The sequence below is a fragment of the Sparus aurata genome, chromosome 18, assembly GCF_900880675.1.
Source record: "Sparus aurata chromosome 18, fSpaAur1.1, whole genome shotgun sequence".
NCBI lineage: Eukaryota > Metazoa > Chordata > Actinopteri > Spariformes > Sparidae > Sparus > Sparus aurata.
The window spans coordinates 1,121,777-1,146,083 of NC_044204.1; the positions used below are offsets into that span (position 1 = coordinate 1,121,777).

The window sequence follows — 24,307 nt, forward strand, 5'->3', positions numbered from 1 at the left end:
TTTTTCCTCTAAACATGAAACCAGCATCTGTTCTCAGATCAGCCAACGACGTCTGGATACATAAAAACTTTATTGATTTATTGGACGACCACGTGAACAGACAGAAACACTCAGCACCTAAAACACTTCAAGGACATTTTTACGTTTAAGTCATTTAAACTTTTAATTCATTAGAAGACATCTGCATGACGACAGCTGAGAAAAAACCTGTCCACTGAGACTGACAGTTAAAACTGTTCTGAGGGCTTCATCTCTGAGTCCAGATCAGTCCAGATGTGTGACTGAACTCAAAAAAAGAAAACCTGCCAGTTTCAGTCACAATTAGTCAGCGTCGGCTCAAACTATGACACTGAGTCACTATATCTCTTCACATCATTCGTGTGAACAGGAAATTTAAACAGTTGATGATGAGGTTCATGTGACTGAAGACAGAGAGACACACAACATGTCACTGAAGCAAACTTACAGAAAGACACTACAACTACATGTGTGAGAACATGAGCAGAGGAGGAGAGGAAGAGGAGCCTCAGAGGAGAAAGAACGTTCACGGCAGGAAGCTGCTGAAGGCTGCAGATAAAAGACACACACAAACTCCCATCACACAGTGCAAACAGACAGGAGAAGTAGTAAGTGTGACCTGAGCTGTGTCTGACGGGCTGCGCTCTGTCTCTGAAGTCAGGACATGACTGATCAGTTACAGGAAGTTATGAAGGAAAACGTAAAACAGGAACAACTTGAGACAGGCAGAGAAGGACTGTGAGTGACAGGAGGGATCAGGATGTGTCCCACTCCGTCCTGCCCTCTGACCCTTCAGGGACAACCCTCAGTGTGAACTCGTCTGGACCTCCAACACCCTGCTCATGTCTGTGTCCTCCTCCTCCTCCTCCTCCTCCTCCTCCTCCTCCTCCTCCTCTTCCTCCACCTCTACCTTGTCCTACTCCTCCACCTCTTCCTTCTTCACCTTTACCTTGTCCTCCTCCTCCTCAGCATAACAAAAAACAGGATACCATTGTCTTCCAAACACACACACACACACACACACACATCGTTGTTTTCTGTTCTTCGTCATCGATTACATTGATTGATTGTTTCCTCACAGCATACTGCTCGAGGAGATACTGATACATCTACACACTGAACTACACACTTAACTACACACACACACACACACACACACACACATTTTAACAGGTGTACGTTTCAGTCATCATTGTTTTTATAATATTGTCTTTAATCATAAAAAATTTTCTCCTGCCGACGACATGCCGAACTCTCGGAAAAATGATGCAAATGCGTCTCAACAACAGCAAGGTGTCAGGGCTTCTGCTAGCTCCTGAGCTGGCCAGGCCTCTCCTGTATCGGCGACTCGAGAGGCCGCGGGCGACTCTATCTCCACTGCCCAGATACATGAACTTCTTCAGAAACTAGCAACTGACCAAACGAGAATCCTGAACGATCAAGCCAAACACTTTGCAGACGTCCATAAGGACGTGCTAGAAACAAGAAGAGCTGTTGAGGCGATGGAGGCTAAGCTAGCTGACATGCTAGCGAGAATGACTAGCGCAGAGGCTCGTCTGGACATGCTGGAGGAAGCAGAGAGGCAGTGCTGCGACTCCCCCCCCGGCTTTGGCCTCCGAAGTGGAAAAATTGAACGCCAAACTAACCGAATATGAGGACCGGGAGAGGCGAGTAAATCTACGCATATATGGTTTCCCAGAACGTGTTGAAGATAAAGACACCATATCGTTCCTGAGGGCTACTCTCCCCGAAATCCTCCGGGCTGATTTCGGGGGGGGCCTGGATTTGGAGCGTGCTCATCGGCCGCTGGTCACCAGCTAAGCCCGGAGCCCCACCAAGGCCTTTCATTGTGCGTTTTCTGAGGTTCCAGCAGAAGGAGAGGGTGAGACAACTTGCTAGAGAGATTGGGGATGTCCGCTGGCAGAACCATAAGATTAGCTTCTATCAAGACTTCTCTAAGGCTACACAGGAGCGTCGACACTCTTTTCTGGAGTGCAAACGTCTGCTTCACTCGGCCAAAATCCCGTTTGGCATCGGCTATCCTGCTGTGCTTTCATTCACAACTCCAAACGGGGTAAAGCATCGCTTTGAAGATCCTAAGAAGGCTTTGAAATGCATCAAAACATTTAATTGACCTTGCATTATGATGCGCCCCCCCTTTTTAATTTTGCACCTTGCAGAGTGACCTGGGTAAGACATCGTAACTTTTTTCTCTCCCCATCTCCCACTCTGACAGGCATCTAGATGAACATTTCGGTTTATATCACTGGAGGGTGGAGATGTTTTTTTTTTTCCCTTTTCTTGCCCGGTCTACAGATCTCATGCCTTGCTACCTGTAAACTATTTTTCAATACAAGGTCTTCCACTTTATCCTTTAGATTGTTATCATGTTTGTAGTTTTTTATAGGCTCACGCCTTTTCATACTTTGTAGACCATATGTGTGTTATTAACAGGTGAGCATGTTATGCCTAAATTGCCGGTGGGGTGGGGGCCACGTCCAGATGTGCCTTGGTCTGCTGAAGGTGTCCCTTACTGTTTTAAGGCAGATGCTTTAATGTTGAAGAAAATATTCATACTGTTACTGTTTAGCTTTTTGATAATTGGTGGTGTCGCTGCCACGCTTGAGTGGCCGGAAACTCTTAGTTCCTTGAGTTAGTTATCCAGTTGTGGATTATCAGGAAGATTGATAGTATGTTGCTTCCTCATCTTCCTCTGTTTTTTTTTGCTGTTTTTGTTTTGGGGTGTTTTTCTTTTTTCGATCCAGAGTTCTCTCTTACCGCTATTGGGGCAACTCCTTTTCTCATTTTATTTTTCCTCTCAGCGCATGACAGCTCTCAATCTCATTTCAGTCAATGCCAGGGGTCTTAACATTCCTCACAAAAGAACCAGTGTGCTAGAGTATCTCCGTAAGAAAAACATAGATTTTGCTATGATTCAGGAATCACACTTACTATGCAAAGATGCGGGTCGATTAGCCAATAGGATATATCATCCTATTGCAACTTCATCTGCGGCCACTAAGTCTAAAGGGGTAATGGTACTGTGCAAACGCAAACTAAAATTTGATGTGATTGGCTCTTGGGTGGATGATGCGGGTCGGATAGCTATTGCCAAGATCCGTATGGATGGGAAAAACATTGCACTTATTTCCGCTTACGCTCCCAATGTGTTTGATGTCGCTTTCTATGAACTACTAACTAAATCTTTGCTTGACCTCACAGGATTTCATGTAGTTCTAGGGGCAGATTTCAATGCGGTGTGGGACAGCAGCATGGACAGAACAGGCGGCATTGAGAGTAGGGACCAACGTCTTGCGTCTGAGGCGCTCCGCCAGTGGGCAACCGATACAGGCATGGTCGATATTTGGCGTATGCTTAACCCCTCTCTAAAGGACTTTTCATTCTACTCAGGGAGGCACAGGTCCTTCTCGAGGCTGGATTTTATCTTCGTCTCGAGGGATCTGTGTCAAAATACTCATAATGCGTATTATATCCCAGTTACTTGGTCTGATCATAAGCCAATATATTGTTCGGTTACTGTTCGTCCGTCTTCCACTAAAGCCCCTAGGTGGCGATTTAATTCCTCTCTATTGCGTGACGAAAAATTCAAAGCTCAGTTTGAAAGTAATTTTAAAGAGTTTTTGGAGTTTAATGTTGGATACTTTGGGAGGCAGTGAAGGGCTTTGTTAGGAGTAATACCACCTTATGCGCTTCAACACGAAATAAGGAACGTGCAGCCAAATTAGAAGCTTTGGAATTAAAATATGCGACCCTTGATGCGAGCTTGCAACTTAACTTTAACGTTCATATAGCCCTGCAGAAGGAACTGATCAGGAAGGAGATTAACTCTCTTCTGAGGCGCCGCTCAGAGTTTCTCATGCATAAAACAAGGCAAACTTACTATTTCAACTCCTCCAAACCTAGTCATCTACTAGCAATGAAGCTTCGGTCTGACGAGCACTTTGCTGATATTTTTTGCATTAAAGACAAAGATGACATTCTTCAATCTGACCCAAAAAAAGTAAACGCTTCCTTTGCCTCCTTTTATCAGGAGTTATATAATTCCGAAAGCAATTTCAATAAACATGTTTGTAATAATTTTTTGGATAGCACTAAACTGTCTCGCCTTAATAATGATGACTCCGCTAAACTAGATGGCCCTATCACATTGCAGGAGTGTGAGGCGGCTGTTAAGGACATGCGTAAAGGTAGATCACCAGGGCCAGATGGTATCCCACCTGAATTCTACCTCATTTTTTGGCCCTTGATTGGCCCGCTGCTAGTGGACATGATTCAATACTCAATCAAGGAGGGTTCATTTTCTAGGGATGTCAATTCGGCACTAATCTCACTACTCCTTAAAAAAGGAAAGGACCCGGTAGAGTGCTCCAGCTACAGGCCACTTTCACTATTAAACGCAGACCTAAAGATCTACGCGAAAGTATTAGCCCGGCGGCTTCAAGGCCATATGACAGAGTTGGTTCACAGTGGCCAGACGGGGTTTATAAAATCTAGACTGGCCACAGATAATGTTAGAAGATTATTACACGTTATAGATGGCGCTCAAGGCTTAAGTACCCCTGCTGCTGTCCTTTCACTAGACGCGATGAAGGCTTTTGACCGCCTGGAGTGGCCTTTTTTATGGTCAGTGCTTGAGTTTATGGGGTTTGGCATGCCGTTCATTAACATGATTAAAGTACTGTATAAAAATCCAACAGCCGTAGTGCTCACAGGCAAAACTAGCTCTCCTCCCTTCCCTGTTTCGAGAGGTTCGAGACAGGGCTGTCCTCTCAGCCCTCTGTTATTTGCTCTTTCTCTCGAACCGCTAGCACAAGCTATCCGCAACTCGCCTACTATTTCTCCAATTTCTATTAACGGAACTCATCATCACATTTCACTATATGCTGATGAAGTTTTATTATATTTGAACAACCCAGTGCAATGTATCCCACATGTTTTGTCAATCTTTGAACATTATGGCAGCCTCTCCGGTTTTAAAATAAATTGGCAAAAATCCGCTTTGCTACCTTTAAATCAGGCCATGTGTAATGCTCCCATCCCTGCATCTATCCCAGTTACTAAAAACTTTATTTATCTGGGGATAGATATTTATCCCTCAATACACACACTAACTAAAAACAATTTTTGTAATACGCTTAACAAAGTTGTGGCGGACCTCGACAGGTGGTCTGGCCTCTCAAATTCACTTCGTGGTAGGGTGGCTATAATTAAAATGAATATTCTGCCCAGAATCAATTTTGTGAGTTCAATGCTCCCCCTTCCCCCGCCCTCTCAATATTGGAGTAAATTGCAATCAGCAATAACAAAATTTCTTTGGCGTGGTAGACGACCTCGCATTAAGCTCACCACAATGCAGGCCACCGGCCTGCCTCTCCCGAACTTCAAATTTTATAAGTGGGCCTTTACACTGAGGCCCCTATTAACTTGGTTTCGACCTGATGCACGGGTGTCATGGCGAGCTCTGGAGGAGCAGAAATCGGCCCCATATTCTTTTGCTAATATCCTGCATTCTAACATTTCAGCTCGCCAGTGCCGCTTGAGGTTTGGTCCTATAATTTCATATTTGCTATTCATATGGAGGAGGGTGGAGAAATTAGCTGGTTGCTCTCCTGGATGGGGCCCATACTCTCCAATATTTAATAATGATAAGTTGCTGATTGACAGTCGTCCTATTTGTTTTCCTGACTGGGAAAGAAAAAACATTTGTACACTTGGTGACATTTTCGGAGAGGGGGGACTACTTACTTTTCAGAACATATGTATTAAGTACGGTGTACCACGTACCTCCTTTTTCTTTTACTTGCAGCTGAGAACGGCCCTAAAAAGCAATGGTGTTCCTTTAAAGGGCCCTCTTAGGCCACACTCACTTCACAAATTGTTCCACTCAGCTAGAAGCACAAGTGGTTTTGTTTCGAGACTCTACTGGTTCTTGTTACAGCATTCTTACAGACCCCTGGCATTAGACGCGGTGTGGAGGAGAGATGTTCCAGATCTGAAACCCACATTTGACTGGGATAAAGTTTGGGCTAATGTGAGCTTAGCATCCAGAAATCCTGATCATCAATTTTGTACATAGGGTATATTTAACTCCTAGGAAGCTTCATTTGATGAAGGTTATTAATGATCCAACATGTACTTTATGTTCTTCCAAAATGATCCAAAATTTTTCATATGTACTGGGAGTGTTCCCCAGTGGCTGAATTTTGGAAGATGGTTGCCTTTAACCTTTCAAAGCTGTTTAAGATCAGGTTGCCCTGCTTGCCTGCTACACTAATTTTGAATGATTTGACAGAGCTGGGTTTGACACTGGACAAGAGAAGAGCACTGTTGGCTGGTCTAACAGCTGCGAAAAAACTAGTTGCTAAACGTTGGAAACCTCCACACTCACTTTCTTTCCGAGTACGGGTTTTGACATATTTGGACATTGTTTATCTGGAGTTGTTGATTGCCAGAGTTCACGGAGCTAAGGAGTCGGCAATAAAGGCTTGGCATTCACTTCTTACTACCCTCCGTGGGTTTCGGGTGTAACATGTGACTGAGGTTTGGAGTCCTGGATCCAGGGAATGGGTGGGTCATATTTGGGGTTATGATTTCGGCTCTGATTTCATTGTGCATTTGTTTATTTATTTTTTTAAGTATTATTTTAGTTGTTTACATATGTATTTAAGCATGTGTGTAGGTATGCAATATATTTTTATGATCTATTCTTGTAATGTGCAAGTACCTATTTATGCTTTTCTTTCTTTAAAATAAAATAAAAATTTGATCACAAAAAAAAAAAATTAATCTACAACAATAATATCTCTCTCTACTGTATAACCAAAGACTCGAAATGCTCTAATAGGCCTAAAGTAATCTCTCTTTAACAAGTGTCAATGGTACAAAAATAAAATAAAAATAAGAATCTCTCTGAAATAATGATAGAAATGATGTGTATCCTGTATTAACCAATCAATAACACATTTATCCCGACTCGGGATTTTTTCTGTAGCCTAATCCATCTATACATTAGGGTCGTTTTCACTGGTTTGAACAAAACTGTATCAAATATAACCTAGCTTAGGTACCTTTCTTTCACCCTTTTCTCTCCCTCCAAGTCGGACTGTTGTCTCTACTCTCTTTGTCTTTCGCACGCACCAGCTAGACAGGCAGGTGGTGACTCCGGTGTTGGTTTTTCAAAATAAGGGAAGGCTATTTGGAGCGTAGCTCACATTTCACGAAAAACACCATGTTTTGTGCCAAAATCACAATAATTTACATTAATATAAACATAAAACAACATAAAAACAAGGTAAAAAAAAGAAAAAAAAAACATTATTCTGAAGGTGTGGCGGCTTTTATTTTGCCGTGGCGGTGCGCCACAATCAATTACATGTAGAGGAAACCTTATGGGGCCGTGAGCCGGAAGTAGAAGGACGGTGGCGGCAGTGGCGGCAGTGGCAGCAGTGGCGGCGGTGATAATGCAACACTTTCCTCACTATATGAGCTATTATTACATTATTAGCTGTTATTACATTATGATATAACAGCTGTAATAATAAGTTATTACATTATTACATTATGGGTTAATTATTATTATTATTACATGATGCATCCGTGATTTTATTACATTATGAGCCGATTATTACATTATGAACTTTTATTACATTTAAATTATTACATTATTAGTTGCTATAATGTCTGACATGTACAACGGGTCGTTTCATCCTTCACAGAAAATGAAGAATAAATTCATTCAGGCTTTAGAGCAGTGATTCCTAACCATAGGGCCGCGGCCCAAACTTGGGCCTCAAGCCCCACCTAGAGGGCGCCTGTGGGCTGCAAGGGCCGCGGGACTGCATAGGCGATCAACTGAAGACATTGGAGAAAAGCTTTGTTATCCATGAGACGCTCAGTGACAATGCAGTTTCCAAACACATGGTGGCGGCAATGCTTTAGTAAGTTGTTTAAGAAGCTCACAAAAGAACAGAAGAAGACATTCAGCTAGCTGCTCACCTATAGCAAAAGTGATGTAGAAGTTTTTGAAACGAAAAAATGAAGACAAAAGTGGCGTTGATGTAGCGAGGGAGAGCCAAGAGCCCAGTGTATGGAGTGTGGTCTGATGCTATCTAATGAAGCATTAAAGCCCTCAAAACTAAAGCGGCATCTAGAGACCAAGCATCTGACCCTTGTGGGAGAGCCGGTGGAATTTTTGGAGAGAAAAGAATGGGCTGCAGATGCAGAAAAGGTCTATCGTGTCACTGGCTGACAACTCTAAACGTGCATTAAAAGCTAGCTACCTTGTAGCCAGACGTGTGGCAGAGTCAAAAGGTATTCACCATAGCGGAGGAGATGGTTCTCCCTCCTGCTGTTGATATGTGTCGTGAGATTATTGGAGAGGCTGCTGCAAAGAAGCTGCCGACCATCCCGTTCTCCAACGACACTGTGAGTCACTGTGTCGCAGACATGGCCTCAGACATAGAGCATCAACTTCTTGAAAGAATAAAAAGTAGTCAGTTTTTCTCTTTACAAATAGATGAGTCCACGGATGTCACGAATGCTGCACTGCTGCTGGTTTTTGTTCGCTATCACTGGGACAGTAGTTTGCACGAAGACATACTGTTCTGTGGAGAGCTACCAACGCGAGCTACGGCTCAGGAATGTTTCCGCTGTATTGATAACTATTTCACTGAGAATGGCCTGGACTGGCAGAACTGTGTCGGGATGAGCAGTGACGGTGCAGCGTCAATGTCTGGCAGGCATCACGGTGTCATCAGACAGATACTCAATCGTGCACAAGAAGCTAAATGGACACACTGTTTTCTTCACTGTGAAAGCCTTGCAGCTAAAAAGATGTCACCAGAGTTCAACAAGGTCATGACTGTGTTAAAACCATCAACTTCATTAAAAACAATGCTGTGAACTCCAAATGTTTTGCCAAGCTTTGTAAGGACATAAAAGTAGATCATGTCCAGCTGCTCTATCACAGTAAAGTGAGACGGCTCTCAAGAGGACTGGTCCTCAAGCGTTTGTTTGAACTGAAGAATGAGGTCTTCACTTTTCTCACTGAGAAGAAATCTCTTTTTGCACATTACTATGCCAACACAGAGTTCACAGCAAAACTTGCCTCCTTCTGTGACATTTTTTCACTACTGAATCAGCTGAACACCTCTCTTCACGGAAGAAACAGCAACATATTTTTTGTTGCAGACAAAGTTCAAGCTTTCAAGAAGAAACTTGCTTTGTGGACCAAGAGGGCCCAGGAAAAGAGGATGGCGATGTTTCCATTTTTGTCTGACATTTTGGAAAACTCCCTTCAGGTGAAGATCAATGACTCAGTCTCTCAGCACCCCTCACAACTGGCAGAGAAATTTGATGAATACTTTCCTGAGGATCCAAGAGAGGGACATTTTGGACTGATTTTCTGTGGATCCCACTGCAAATGATGTTGCTTTGCCCTCACATCTGGAATCCCAACTTCTGGAAGTTTCCTCCAACGGCACTTTAAAGTTGCAGTGGGGCAAACTGGACCTGGTCTCCTTCTGGATTGCTGTGTTGGGAATTGTTATTGATTATTTATTATTAATTAATATGTTATTATTAATTAATCAAAAATTATTATAGTTGATTAATGAAACCTAGGTAACTATGAGTCATTAATGAACACGGGGCACCACCCTGAAATCAGGGATCAATAATCAAATGATTTACCTTTTAGTCTCATAGCCTGAAAGTTAGTCAACTTGTCAATACTATGAAAATATCAATAATAAGACAAGAGGGAAGGCGTGAATCCGAGCACTGACCATCTCAACCAGCAGTTATTACGGGATTGTGCACAATAATCACAGATGCTGCTCAGTTAAAATCAACAGTGTTTATTAAAGATTTTTCCCACAGAACAAACCACCTAACGTGGCTTGGGAAGTCACGTTCGCTGGACTACAAATTAGTGGGCGTGACTTGGGAAGTCTCGTCAGAGAGACTACACGAAAATCCGGACGTGACTTTGTGTCACGCGAGAACGCAGGTTCCGAGGTGATGAATTCAGATTCACTGATTCATATACCTGGAATTTAAAAATGGTGGCAGTGACTGTATCGACCAAAGGTGATCACTACTCGTGTGCGCGAGGTTTGCGCCGTCTTTGATCTCGTGTGCGGTTTGGTCACACGAGGGGTGAATTTACAGGGATAATACCCACAGTCCCAACAAGGTAGCCGTGCTACCGAGAAAAGTCCGTCTTTAAAGTCAATAAAGGGGAAATGCTGGACACACGTCTTATGTTATAGCTGGGTTACTATATGTTACACTGGATCGCCCATAAGATTACGTGTATCTCGGCGCGCGTGTGTGTGTGTATGTGTGTTAGTAAAAGAGGGAAGAAGCTAAGCGGGGCTTAGCAGACAACAAAGAAAACAAACAACGACCATGTGGTACACAGCGGTGGCAAGGTTTCCTCTACATGTAATTGATTGTGGCGCACCGCCACGGCAAAATAAAAGCCGCCGCACGTTCAGAATAATGTTTTTTTTTTCTTTTTTTACCTTGTTTTTATGTTGTTTTATGTTTATATTAATGTAAATTATTGTATTAAATGTTATTTTGGCACAAAACATGGTGTTTTTCGTGAAATGTGAGCTACGCTGCAAATAGCCTACCCTTATTTTGAAAAACCAGACCATCAGATGAGTATATTAATGGTATTAATATAATGGTAATATTATAATAATATAATAATAATGGTATTAATGGTGGTTGCTATGGCGCCGTATAAGGTGGCAGCCTGTAACAGCAGCTCCCGTGGGTCTTCAAGTTTTTTCAAGTTTTTTCTTAGTTTTTGTTGTAGCTCTGTTCTGATTCTCACTGAACTTTGGCGGCTCTTCTCTGGAGACTGAGAGAGGACGAACACCTTTCTTTTTTTCTTTTTTGGACTTTTGTGGCACTTTTTAGTGATGTTTTTGCTAACCCTAGCAACAGAGGGTCAGGAGCGCATCATTGAGCGCGTTGTTTACACACGCGACCAGCTGATTGCGCTGTGTGAACCTGCACTGCTACCCGGAGCCAGGCCTGAGGTCCTGAAGGAGCTGCGGAGGAGACGCCGTGGCTGCAGAGCCGGAGTGAAATGGAGGGTGAAGAAGAGGACACACAGACCGGCTGTACCGGCGATCGTCATGGGGAACGTGAGGTCTCTGGGGAACAAGACGGACGAGCTCGCCGCGCTGATAAAGGCTCAGAGGGAATATCGTGAGTGCAGTGTGTTGTGTTTCACGGAGACATGGCTTCACTCACACATCCCGGACCACAGCGTGGCGATTCCCGGCTTCAGCACTGTTCGGGCGGACAGGGACGTGACAAGCAGCGGAAAGAAGAAAGGAGGAGGGATTGCACTGTATGTGAGTGAGAGGTGGTGTAATCCTGGACATGTTCACGTGAAGAAACGTCTCTGTACCCCGGACATTGAACTGTTGACTGTGGGGATGAGGCCTTATTATTTGCCCCGGGAGTTCACGTCCGCCATCATTATCGGTGTGTACGTTCCTCCTTCAGCTGATGCAGCGCTGGCCTGTGACGTCATCCACTCCGCTGTTGCCCAGATACAGACGCAGCATCCTAATGCATTTATTGTCATCACTGGGGATTTTAATCACGTCTCACTGGACAAAACCCTCCCAACATTTCACCAGTATGTTGACTGCCCCACCAGAGACTGTAACACACTGGATCTGTTGTATGCAAATGCTAAGGATGCATACAGTCCCACAGCCCTCCCCCCTCTTAGAAGATCTGACCACAACCTGGTTCTGCTGACCCCTAAGTATATGCCTCTTGTTCAGCGGCAGCCTGTCCACACTAGGAGCGTGAGGAGGTGGACTCAGGAGGCTGCTGATGCACTACAGGACTGCTTTGAGTCGACAGACTGGGATGCACTTGTTGAGCCACATGGAGAGGATCTCGACAGCATGACCGACTGCATCACAGAATACATCAGGTTCTGTGAACACACCACCATGCCAACCCGGACTGTACGCTGCTTCCCTAATAATAAGCCGTGGATCACCAATGACCTGAAAGCCCTTCTTAACAAGAAGAAGAGGGCGTTCAGGTCTGGAGACAGGGAAGAACTGAGGAGAGTGCAGCATGAACTCAGGGATATGCTGAGGGCCTGTAAAGACGCCTACAGGAGGAAGCTGGAGGCCAAACTCCAGCAGAACAATGTGAGGGATGTGTGGACTGGTATGAAGCAGATCACTGGGTGTAAGGTGAGCGGCAGACAGTCATCGGGCAGCCTGGAGAGGGCAAACGAGCTGAACAGATTCTTCAATAGGTTCAGCTCACAGCCTTCTGTCGTCTCCCTGACACCTCCAGACCCCCACACACCCTCACTGCCCCAAATGCTTCCTCCCCTCCCCCCTCACTCCCCTGCTGTGAGCGCTCCTGTGCAGCACCTCTTCTCCTCCTCCACCTCTTCCTCCTCCACCTCCTCCTCCTCCTCCTCCTCCACCTTCACCTCCTCCTCCACCTCCTTGTCCTCCACTGAAGACACCGGCAGCCTCCCCCGCATGACTGTGACTGCAGGCCAGGTTAGGAGACAGCTTGAGAGACTCCACCAGCAGAAGGCTGCAGGCCCTGACGGTATCAGCCCCAGGATCCTGAAGACATGTGCCAGCCAGCTGTCGCCTGTCCTACAACACCTCTACAACCTGAGCCTTGGTCAGGAGAGAATACCGGTGCTTTGGAAGACTTCCTGCCTGGTTCCTGTTCCAAAGAAGTCGACACCATCAGACCTCAATGACTATCGACCAGTGGCCCTCACATCTTACGTCATGAAGGTGCTGGAGAGACTGGTTTTGGCCAACCTGAGGCCGCAGGTGAGAGCCCTGCTAGACCCTCTGCAATTTGCTTACCAGCCCCACTTGGGAGTTGATGACACTGTCATCTACCTGCTGCAACGAGCCCATTCGCACCTGGATGGTGGAGGAGGCACTGTGAGAATCACATTCTTTGATTTCTCTAGTGCTTTTAACACCATTCAGCCACTGCTACTGGGGGAGAAGCTGCGGGTGATGGGTGTAGACGACACAATGATCTCCTGGATTACTGACTACCTGACAGGCAGGCCACAGTTCGTCCGTATGGGCAGTGTTCTGTCTGATGCGGTGGTTAGTGATACAGGAGCTCCACAGGGGACTGTACTGTCTCCTTTCCTGTTCACCTTATACACCACTGACTTTCAGTACAACACCGGGTCGTGTCACCTGCAAAAGTTTTCTGACGACTCGGCTGTTGTTGGGTGTATAAGTGAGGGACAGGAGGAGGAGTACAGGGCACTGGTAGACAACTTTGTGGAGTGGACTGGACAGAATCACCTGCGGCTGAACATCAGCAAGACCAGAGAGATGGTGATAGATTTCAGGAAGAAAAGGAAGACGGCTTTCCAACCACTGTGCATTCTGGGAAGGGATGTGGAGGCGGTGGAGGATTACAAGTACCTTGGTGTTACCATCAACCACAGACTGGACTGGAGATCTAACACTGAAGCTGTTTACAAGAAGGGGATGAGCAGACTTTACTTCCTGAGGAAGCTGAGATCCTTCAACGTGTGCAGCAAGATGTTGGAGATCTTTTATCAGTCTGTGGTGGCCAGTGTACTTTTCTTTGCTGTGGTTTGTTGGGGAAGCAGCATTGGAGCCAGCGACACCAACAGACTCAACAAACTGATCAGGAAGGCTGGCTCTGTGATTGGCTGCAAACAGGACACTCTGGAGGCTGTGGTGGAGAGGAGGACACTGAAAAAACTGTTATCCATCATGGATAATCCTCTCCACCCTCTCCAACTCACACTGGTCAGACAGCGGAGCACCTTCTCCGGAAGGCTGCTTCAGCTTCGCTGTCGTAGCAACAGATACAGGAAATCTTTCCTGCCACAATCCATCACTTTATACAACAACTCTCTCACCTCTGCCTGACAGAGAACTCTGGTCTCTCTACTGTTCTGTTGTATATATTATTATTGTTATAGTATATTTTGCATATTTTGTTTTGTTGTATATATTATTACTGTTTATTGTTTATAGCACACTGTGCACTGTATATATACACTATGTATATATTGGATTCTATTTATGTTATGTACGAAGTGTTTTATTTGCGGACCCACTGCTGCTGTAACAAAATAATTTCCCAGTCTGGGATCATTAAAGTATTTCTATCTATCTATTAAACTATTTTCAAAAGAAGAGAAAGGTTCCAAAGGAAGAGAGTCAGGTAACCTTACATAAAGGAGAGGCTCAATGTTCTTGACTTTTTCTTTTGTACACATTCTATGCAGGAAGAGATGTTTATTTGACTGTATTCAGTATACACAAGTTTAGTTATTTAACTGATATCTTTAATTTGTTGTTGTTGTGTTTGTTGTTTTAGCCTAGTGGTACTGCAAGATCCTATTTTCAATTATTATTTTCAATTCATGTACCGGAAACCCTATAGTAAATAATGTATTTAGAAAAACATTCAGTTTGAAATAGTCATAATTTCACATTTCAAAATTAATGTTGTCGTCGTCGTCGTCACCCCCCCTCTTCCACTAGGGCAGACCTCCCCCACGGTTTGAAAAAATCCTGGAGGAAACCCTGGGTCGTCTCTCCCTCGAACAATGGCCGGCAAGCGAATCGAGGTTCGTTTATCGTCCGCTGATCGAGCCGGAATACGACGTTCTGTTGTCATACACGGCGGCAAGACTGTACAGGCTGGATTAGCCTGAATGAGCTCCTAGCGAGCATAGCAAACACAGTTAGCACGCAGTACGGGTAGCCATAAAACGGACTCGGTGGTCCTTTCACAACAAAATAAAAAGCACAACAAAGGAAATCAGCATGGGTAATCTCTTCCTTCTGCAGGCGGTGAGGAAACGGCTGGGTTGTACAGCGTTCCTCTCGGGATCCAAAACAATTATGACGAACATCCGAACAAAAATGAAAGTGAAACAAAAACAGTCTCTGTCCCGTCCAGCGAGGAGGGAACGGAAATTAGCTCAAGCAAAAAATGAAAAGTTTCTCAGAGTTGTACCCTTATGGCAGCAGTTGCGTGAAACCGAAGTCTCTTCACAACATAAGCTCCCGGAATACAAAGAGCAGGAGGGCTCCGTGACCTTTTAACGTGGGAGAGATGTCATTGTGATCCTGGCGGAGCTTCCGGGCTCACAGCCAATAGGGACCGGGTGACGTCTTGGGCAGGGCTGTACAGTGCGAGCATTTTACTCGCATATGCGCCTAAAAATAGATTGTGCGAGTAGAAAAAATAAAAAGGGAGCACACGTGCGAGTACGGATTTTTCTCAGTAACGGGTAATCTACACATCTACTACTTACTATTTCCATCGTTACAACGCCGTTACCGTTACAGACTATTAAATGTGGTGCGTTACAAACTGAAGCTGATCATTGAAGCTGTTTTCATCCGACTCGGCTCTCAGCCACGGGAGCTGCAGAGCTGTATTTTTTTTTCTCAGGTGAGGGAGGAGGGAGGGGCGGGACAACCGCATAAGTGATGATGATTGGCTCTCTAACGTTGAGTGAGAGTTCTTAAGCCAATCAGTGGCAATGTTCAGTTTACACACAAGCCACACACGCACTCAGCAGCCTCACACACACAAACTAGCAGAGGTGAACTGCAGCAATGAAGAGTCCGGAGGGAAAGTTAACGTTTTCAAAGTGGAAGTACAGACACTACTTTAATCTCCTTTGTCCACGTCCGTTGTAAGCAACTCTGATCTAATGAAGCATCTCTCAGTGGCACACGCTTCTACAAAACTAACACTGGCCAAAAACTGCGTTGCTGACGCTGTTGATGATGATAGCAGGCCGGGTGTGGCTAACGTGAGCTCGGCTACAGCTTCACAAAAACTTGTGACACAGACTGAACTGAATGCAATGATAGACAGGTATGTTGTTGAGAACTTGCTCCCGTTATCAACAGTTGACTCAGACTCCTTCAGAGCACTCAATGGTAAAATATCGGGGAGAACAGGAGCCGGTCCGCCATGCAGAAATACATTTTCTAAATACATATGTAGATGCCGAGTACGCTAAAATGACTGCCGAGCTCAAAAGGGGGAAGAAATAAAAGTAACGCAATAGTTACTTTTCCTGGTAACTAATTACTTTTATAGTGGAGTAATTCAGTTACTTACTCAGTTAGTCAGCCAGTTTAAAAGTAACGTGCCCAACACTGGTCATAGCTTACAACTTTTTTCTTTTTTCACACGCTGGATAAACTCAGCCAAGAGTGCCAGGCGACCTGACTACAAAAAGATGTGGGACAGGGATGTTCTCTGTGTTTAATTGAGGGTTGTAGTAGGCCTTATGATGGCACTGTGTTTATATGTTTGAGTGCACATGTGTGTTACTGTGTACGTGATTTGAGTGTTAATAATAAAATTGTGTTATTTAAGAAATTTCATAGTGCTCCTAAATTTTTTCTGTGCTCCTAAATTTTTTCATTTAGGAGCACCTGTGCTCCTAGTGAAAAAGCTAAGCGTACAGCCCTGAGTTAGCACAAATGTAGGTGGACTCAGTGTGGACACTCTGACACTCAGTATGTTGTGTCAGTGCCCAGGAATCAGCTGACATGAGTCTATACAATGTGTGATGTCAAGTGACAGCTCTGCCATTGTGAGCCCGTCCCATCTTGACCAGCACCAATCAGCAGATCGTTGGTTTTATGTTCTGACAAACAACAACTCGACTTTGTTCTGCTGTCTTTATGACAAGTTCAGTTCATAGTCAACAAAAATACACAACAGACAGCAGCCGTCAGAGATTCAAGAAACAACAGGAGACAGAAATTCAGTTCAGTTCCTCTAATCTGTCCAGAGTGAACCCTCTTCACAAACAAGTCAATAAAAGATCTCTGAAACATGTCCGACGCTGTAAGAGTTTCCACACAGAAGAAGAGTCAGGACGTGACGCTGCAGACTAATTCCAAGCCAACTGCAGGCTAACTCTATGCTAGCTGAGGCTAACGCTAAGCTAGCTATGATGAGCCTTTTTGATGTGTTTTCTAGGGGTGTGCCAAAATATCGATACTACGATATATCGCGATATTTCGTCTTGAGGTACGTTATCGATACACTGGTGCCAAATATCGATATTAAAAAATGTAAAAAAAAAATATATATTTTTTTTTTATAAAAAAAAATATATATATTTTTTTTTTTTTTTGGCCCACCACCACCACCCATCTTCGGAGGACAGCTTTATCTTTATTCAAACATCGGGATACAACCAAATAAAATTTTAAAAAATCGTTTAAGCAGCTCTGAAACCCACACATATAGATATTTAATGATAGTTGTAATCAGTGTGTGTGTTAAGAAGAGACACTGTTTGTTTACTTGGCTGTCATTCATGTGAAATTGATTGACAATGTTTTGTATTTCCTGTGAAATGGATTCAGTGCAGTCAATAAATTCTGAATTTCTTTAGTGACACAGATATCGTAATGTATCGTGGATGAAATTTCTTGCAATATATCGATTATCGCAGAATCGCTGTATCGTGAAATTATCGTTATCGTGGGCAAAATATCGTGATGGTATCGTATCGCGAGGTACCTGGTGATACCCAGCCCTAGTGTTTTCTTTCTTTTGTTCACAAGAGCTGGAGTACACGCCTGAGGCAGGTAGAAGAGGTCTCCACTGAATGTGTCCTGAACAGTCACTGATGTCTATGAAGGTAGATTTGTGTCTTTATTATTCAATCAAAAATAAAGTTTGCTTCAATCAAAATATATATTTTCAATAAAAAAAACCTTCACTTCAATCAAAAAAACCCTTTTCAATCAAAGAAAATATAGTTGAGACTCAAAAAAATGCATTTGAACACTGTTTTTTTTTATTGAAAATGTTTTCTTTTGTGAAGGTTTTTTAGTTTGAAGCAACGTTTTTGATTGAAGTAATGTTGTTTTGTGTTTGGGCCATATGATGGGTAGGACATTTGTGTCTTTATAATTCAATCAAAAAAGAAGTTGCTTTAAACAAAAAAATATATATTTTCCATAAAAAAAAATCACTTTAATAAAAATAAAAACGTTTTCAATCATAGAAAAAAAGTTTTTGAATGCAAAAAAATATTTGAGACTCAAAAAATTGCATTTGAACACTTTTTTTTGATTGAAAATGTTTTCTTTGATTGAAGTTATCTTTTTTGTGTTTGGGCCATATTATGGGTAGGACATTTGTGTCTTCATTATTCAATCCCAAAAAAGTTGCTTCAATTAAAAAAATATTTTCAATCAAAGAAAAAACTGTTCAAATGCAAAAATAAAATTGAATCCCCCCTAAAAAAAAAAAAAAAATCATTTGAAGTGTTGTTGTTTTTTATTGAAAGTGAAAAAGTTTTGAAGTCGTTTTTTTTTTTTAATTGAATTATTTTGACACAAACATCCCGCACCTAAGTACAGAGGCTTGCTATGTGCTAGTGCTATGTTATGTTATAACAAGTAACGTCATTAGTGGTCAAACAACAGTCCACAGGCCAACTGTTGCCCGAAGCGCTGCCTGTTTAGCAGCAACAGGTCATGCAGAGCCTGAGTCTATCTTCTCACACAGCCCAGTGGATTACTGTGGTCAAGCCAGCCGTGGTTCGCGTTTGCTTGGTCAAATCAGCCGCACGTTGTTTTCTAGCGCGCAAATCTACTAAAATTTACGGTAATCGTAATGAAACGGCTCTGAAGAGCTGCTGGTAGTGACAGTGGGGCAGACTGCAGTCTCACAGTCAGACCCGTGAAAATTACGATACTTTTATAGTAATTATTCCCTGTAATAAACTGCAGGTATCACGAAGGTATGCGTCCAGATTTCAAAGTAAAGGACGACAGAAAAAACGTAAGGATATTTCACCCAACTTTGACGTGGAATGAAAAGCTTATTTGTCTCTTATTTTTTAATTTTTTTTTAAGGGGGGGATTCAATTTTATTTTTGCATTTGAACAGTTTTTTCTTTGATTGAAAATATTTTTTTTGATTGAAGCAACTTTTTTGGGATTGAATACTGAAGACACAAATGTCCTACCCATAATATGGCCCAAACACAAAAAAGATTACTTCAATCAAAGAAAACATTTTCAATCAAAAAAAAGTGTTCAAATGCAATTTTTTGAGTCTCAAATATTTTTTTGCATTCAAAAACTTTTTTTCTATGATTGAAAACATTTTTTTTTTTTGATTAAAGTGATTTTTTTTATGGAAAATGTTTTTTTTTTGTTTGAAGCAACTTCTTTTTTGATTGAATTATATAGACACAAATGTCCTACCCATAATATGGCCCAAACACAAAACAACATTACTTCAATCAAAAACGTTGCTTCAAACTAAAAAACATTTTCAATCAAAAAAAACAGTGTTCAAATGCATTTTTTTGAGTCTCAACTATATTTTTGCATTCAAACACTTTTTTTCTTTGATTGAAAAGGGTTTTTTTTGATTGAAGTGAAGGTTTTTTTTATTGAAAATATATATTTTGATTGAAGCAAACTTTTTTATGATTGAATAATAAAGACACAAATCTACCTTCATAGATGTCAGAACATGAAGACAGAAGGTGAAACAAATGCTGGTTTTCTCTTTTTGTTCATCAATGAGCTGCAGAGATGTTGGACAGAGACGGGCTAACAGTTTCCCTCTGCTGCTAATGTAGTGTTTATGCTAAGCTAGGCTAACCTCAGACTGGCGACTCTGTGTTTACTCCAACAACCTCATCTCTTACTGTCCAAACAGGAGGTTAACGAAGGAGAGCCGGAGCCTGATTGGATAACAGACCTGTTAATCAAAGTGCTAAACAAAGCTGTCAGAGTGGACGAGCAGAGAGAGCGGAAGAGAGAAAGGAAGGAAGGGCGGGGGGGGGGGGGCAGTCAAGTGAGAACAAGAGAGAGAGAGAGCAAGGGTGGGCGAGCGAGCAGTACAATAACAGAAAGTCTGTATTGTGAGGAACAGAGGGCTGATTGTTCAGAGCTGTGACTGGAACCACACACTGAAACACACTGGGAACACACTGGGAACACACTAGGAACACACTGGGAACACACTGGGAGACAGTAATCAGTTACTTTCAATAGTAAACTACTTTAATCCTCCACATGTTTCATCTTTGAAATCAATCGCAGTCTGACAGAAGCCGACAGTTTGAAGGAATGCACAATCAGCTGTTAGCTTAGCTTTATCAGTAGAGTGAAGTTGCAGCTGATTGTTGAGTGTACAAAATGATCAATCAATCAATCAATCAATCAATCAATCAATCAATAACATTGAGACAGTACAGGTGAGAGGTAGAGGACTGATTACTGAGCTTCACTGTGAGTTAAGAAGAGTCATGAGTGTCCCTTTAAGTCATTTTAGCCTATCAGTGAAGAGAGACGACCACATGTAATGCTCTGACTCCGAAACCTCACAGAGGACCAGGAGAAACTGAAACATACGTAATGCTCCTTGAAGTCTGAATCATGTACAGAGGCAGAGATGATGTCATAGCACACGTGATGATATCGCAGTTACATCACAGAACAGGGTACTGAGAATTAAAACAGGAAAGGAGCTTGACGAACCCAACTTCATTTGACATCAATCAATTGATTGATTGACTGAGAAGGAGAGCGAGGAGGGAATAAGATTGTTGGGACGTCCCTTCAGTTTAATTGTGAAGCTTTAGCTCAAACAGGAAGTGGAGTTTCCTCTTTACAGGATGTTTGTGCTGAGTGTGAAGACCCTCACTCTTCATTATCACCATCATCACCGTCATCATCATCATGATCAAAAATCTGATGACAGAAAAAATATCTAAATGGAAATGATGACATCATTTGCTGTCTCTGGATCGATCAGATTATTGATCGATGATCAGAAATGTGTCATTTGAAAATTTTACATAATTTCTGCATCTTGATTTGTTTTACTGTGTAAAAACAAAAACTTCCTGTCAGTTGATCAATAAACCCGTCTTTTATTTCTGCGATCAACTGATCAATAATTCAGTGAATAATCAAAAACTCACATATGTTAAGATCACTGACAGGAAACGTTATTGATCGATGATCAGCAGTGGCGTGCGCAGACTTTTTGAAGGGCAGGGGCAAAAAGAAGGGCACTTTAGCGTGCGTTTTGGCTCCCAAGAGGGCACTTCAGCACGCGTTTTGGCTCCCAAGAGGGCACTTTAGCGCGTGTTTTGGCTCCCAAGAGGGCAGTTTATCATGTTCTAACCAGCCAAGGGGGCAGTTTAGTGTGTTTTGCCAACCAAGAGGGCACTTTGGCATGCTTTTTTGGCTCTCAGGAGGGCACTTTAGCGTGCGTTTTGGCTCTCAGGAGGGCACTTTAGCGTGCGTTTTTCAACAATTGGGCCACAAGGGGGGGCGACTGCCCCCCCCTTGTGCACATCACTGATGATCAGACACAGGGACATGATGAGTTATCTCCTGCGCTCCGTCCAGACGAGATATTCTACTTTATACTGTGTTTATTCGATTATTTTAATTACTTTGCATATTCAAATAAAATATGATCAATATGTAAATGATGATGTGTTGTTATCGGTTCGGATTAAACTTTAAAATGAGCTGATCGCTCATCAATATTCAGAAATCAAAAATATATTAGAAAACAGAACATCAGGCACAAACATACTGTTTACTCTGTATTGACACTTTTACTTCAGTATTTCCTCCAACCACCTGTTGTGTTTATCATCATGTATGACATCATCATCAGATACGAAACACACAGGAACAGAACCTGTCTGGCTCTCAGCCTGTCTCTCAGTCTGTCTCTCTCTCAACCTGTCTGTCTCTCTAGATAACTTCTTCACATCAAAAGCCTCTGAGCTTCACTTTGCGCCAAAACTTGCTCTGTGCGTCACTGAGCTCTCTGACGTTGAAGAACTGAGCCCAGAGACAGAACCCAGGACCAGGACTCAGGACCACAATCAGGACCGTAAGGAAAGACGGACAGTAGGACGAGCCTCTTCCACCAGGACTCAAATCAACCACATCTAACACCCAAACATCTCAAGAGTCTTACCTCTGATCCGGTCTGGATTCTGCTCTGTATCCCGGTCGAGTTTCTGCTCTGGTTTCTGGTCTAGTTTCGGGTCTGGATCCCTGTCTGTGTTCCGGTCCGTGCAGGTCTCTGACCCGGTGTATGAGGCACTATAATTCGGAGCGTGTCTCGGTCGAACTGGAACTTTTGGGAGGAGACACTCCGCTCGGCTCTGAATGACGTCAAGTTACACACAACAGCGACTGATAACGCTTCCAGCTAAGACCTTCAAAATAAATGCACCAAGACAGGACAGTTTCCGCTTTTTTCCTCGAATAAAATCCGTGTTGATGAGCGCGTGCTTATTTTATATGATGGTTCAAAACAGTGATCGTTAATAGATAGGCTACAAAATGATAAACATATATTAAAACACATTTAGTTTATTTAGTTTGAGTATTTTAAAATGTGTTTGTATTTTTATTTATTGGACTATTATTAATAACAAATGATAATACAGATCTTGATAAATCCAAAAGGAAATTCTTGTTCTCAAAAGGACAAAACATTTGCAAACTGTTTAAAAGGAGCTACTGCTAACATCAGTTCCAATGCTAACAATAAAATAAGACATTAACAGAAATAGACAAATATTTATGTTATTCAGTTTGAAATCCATAAATAAATATGTATGTAAAGATCTGAGCGTCACCACGTTAAGAAAGGGTTGTCTATAAATAATGTTAAGTTAATAAATAAGAAGTGAAAAAATGCAAACATGAGCTAAATGTAAATAACAATATATTTAATTAAAATCTATCCATGTGATGATCTTCTTCAGTAAGAGACAGAAGCTTTATTGATCTCAATAGTTTTTTATAGTTATTACATAGTATAAATAATTATTTATTTTAGAGATGATTTTCATACTTTTTTGGTGATTTTATATAAGATAAAATACAGTTTTATTTTGTAGATGTGCTGTGGGTGCAGCTTCCTGTGGCCCTGCCTGTGGCCCCGCCCCACTCTCAGCTCTCATTGGATAATTGACACAGCTTCAGCTATGTCCTGATGAAACCAAACATGTTGCTTTGATAAGTTCAGACTCATCAGTCTGTAACTCTGCACCTGCTTCTTGCCTGAGATCCTCCATCACTGAGTCTAATCCACTCAGACGTCTTCAGCTCAGCCCCAACTTCAAATCCCTCAAACTGAGATACAGCCAAGACAGTTCCTCCTCCTCCTGCAGCACAGTAGTTGTTCTCTTGATGGTTTCATGTTTCTGTCGTCTCATTGGTTCACAAGCAGGTTGATATGTTGATGTTAGCATGTTAGCATCTATCAGAGAGTCACATGTGACAGTGAGCTGATGAAACGTCCCCTTAGTCAGTCTGACTTGATGTTAATGCATTTATTGTGAAGAGGAAAGCAGTCAGGAGCAGCAGCAGCTCAGCCACCAGGTGTTACATCATGCAGACTGACAGAGGAGAGCTAATCAGCTCTGAGGAGTGTAGAAATCACCTGTGCCTCACCTGTGGTCTGCTCCTGGAAGCAACATCATCAGAGCTGCATGGCCTGAGACAACAGTGCAGAGTCTTCTCTGATCAAACAACCATTAGTCTGAAACTCTGAAGAAGAAGAATCCTAATGTAGACTGACAGTGAACTCATGGACTGTTATACAGATTGTCCCTTTAAAGGAACAGTTCACCCACTGGACCGTCCTACAGATCCCAGACTGATTTGAAAAGACTATTTCACCCTCAATGTTCAGTCGAGCTGATGCATGCTAACTCTGTTAGCTCAGCAGCTCCAGAGAAGCCTCATCTTAAAAAAGGTGTGAAACTGGTCTCAGATCAGGTTGTGATCTGTTCTCTTCTGCAGCCTGTGATCACAGCATACGAGCTGTATGGAGAAATCTTATGTTTCTTTGGTTGTTTCTCTGTTTTAAATCAAGTCTGCAGCTACTTCAGTTATTTTGCAGAAGGCTGCGACTTTGTTTTACTCTGAAGCTCCAGAAATGTTCTGTGGTCTACGACACTTCACCTGACTTTATATCATCAGGAGGAGGAGAGGATGACTGACATTAATGTTTAGGTGAACTGTTACTTTAATGCCTGGAGAGTCAGGACTGGCTTTTGTGTGTCCCTCCTGTTGTCAGTGGACAGCAGCAGTTAAGTGAGGAAGTCCTCAGTGAGCACTGCGTCCTGTCCTCAGTGAGCAGTTAGAAGTCGGACAGTGGTGGAGTTTCCTCCTCGCTGCCCAAA

The 24,307-nt window shown here is 42.8% G+C and overlaps 1 protein-coding gene across 4 annotated transcripts in view; it reads right to left on the reverse strand.

The window, feature by feature from the left end:
* The window catches only part of arap3 (ArfGAP with RhoGAP domain, ankyrin repeat and PH domain 3), a 163,307-nt gene extending 141,025 nt beyond the window's left edge, over nucleotides 1-22,282 (reverse strand). For all 4 annotated transcript variants that reach the window (XM_030395552.1, XM_030395551.1, XM_030395550.1 and 1 more), the window contains exon 1: nucleotides 22,084-22,282. The gene's annotated coding sequence lies outside the window, so the exon portion shown is untranslated. The remainder of the gene's footprint in view (nucleotides 1-22,083) is intronic.
* Nucleotides 22,283-24,307: the final 2,025 nt, after the last annotated feature.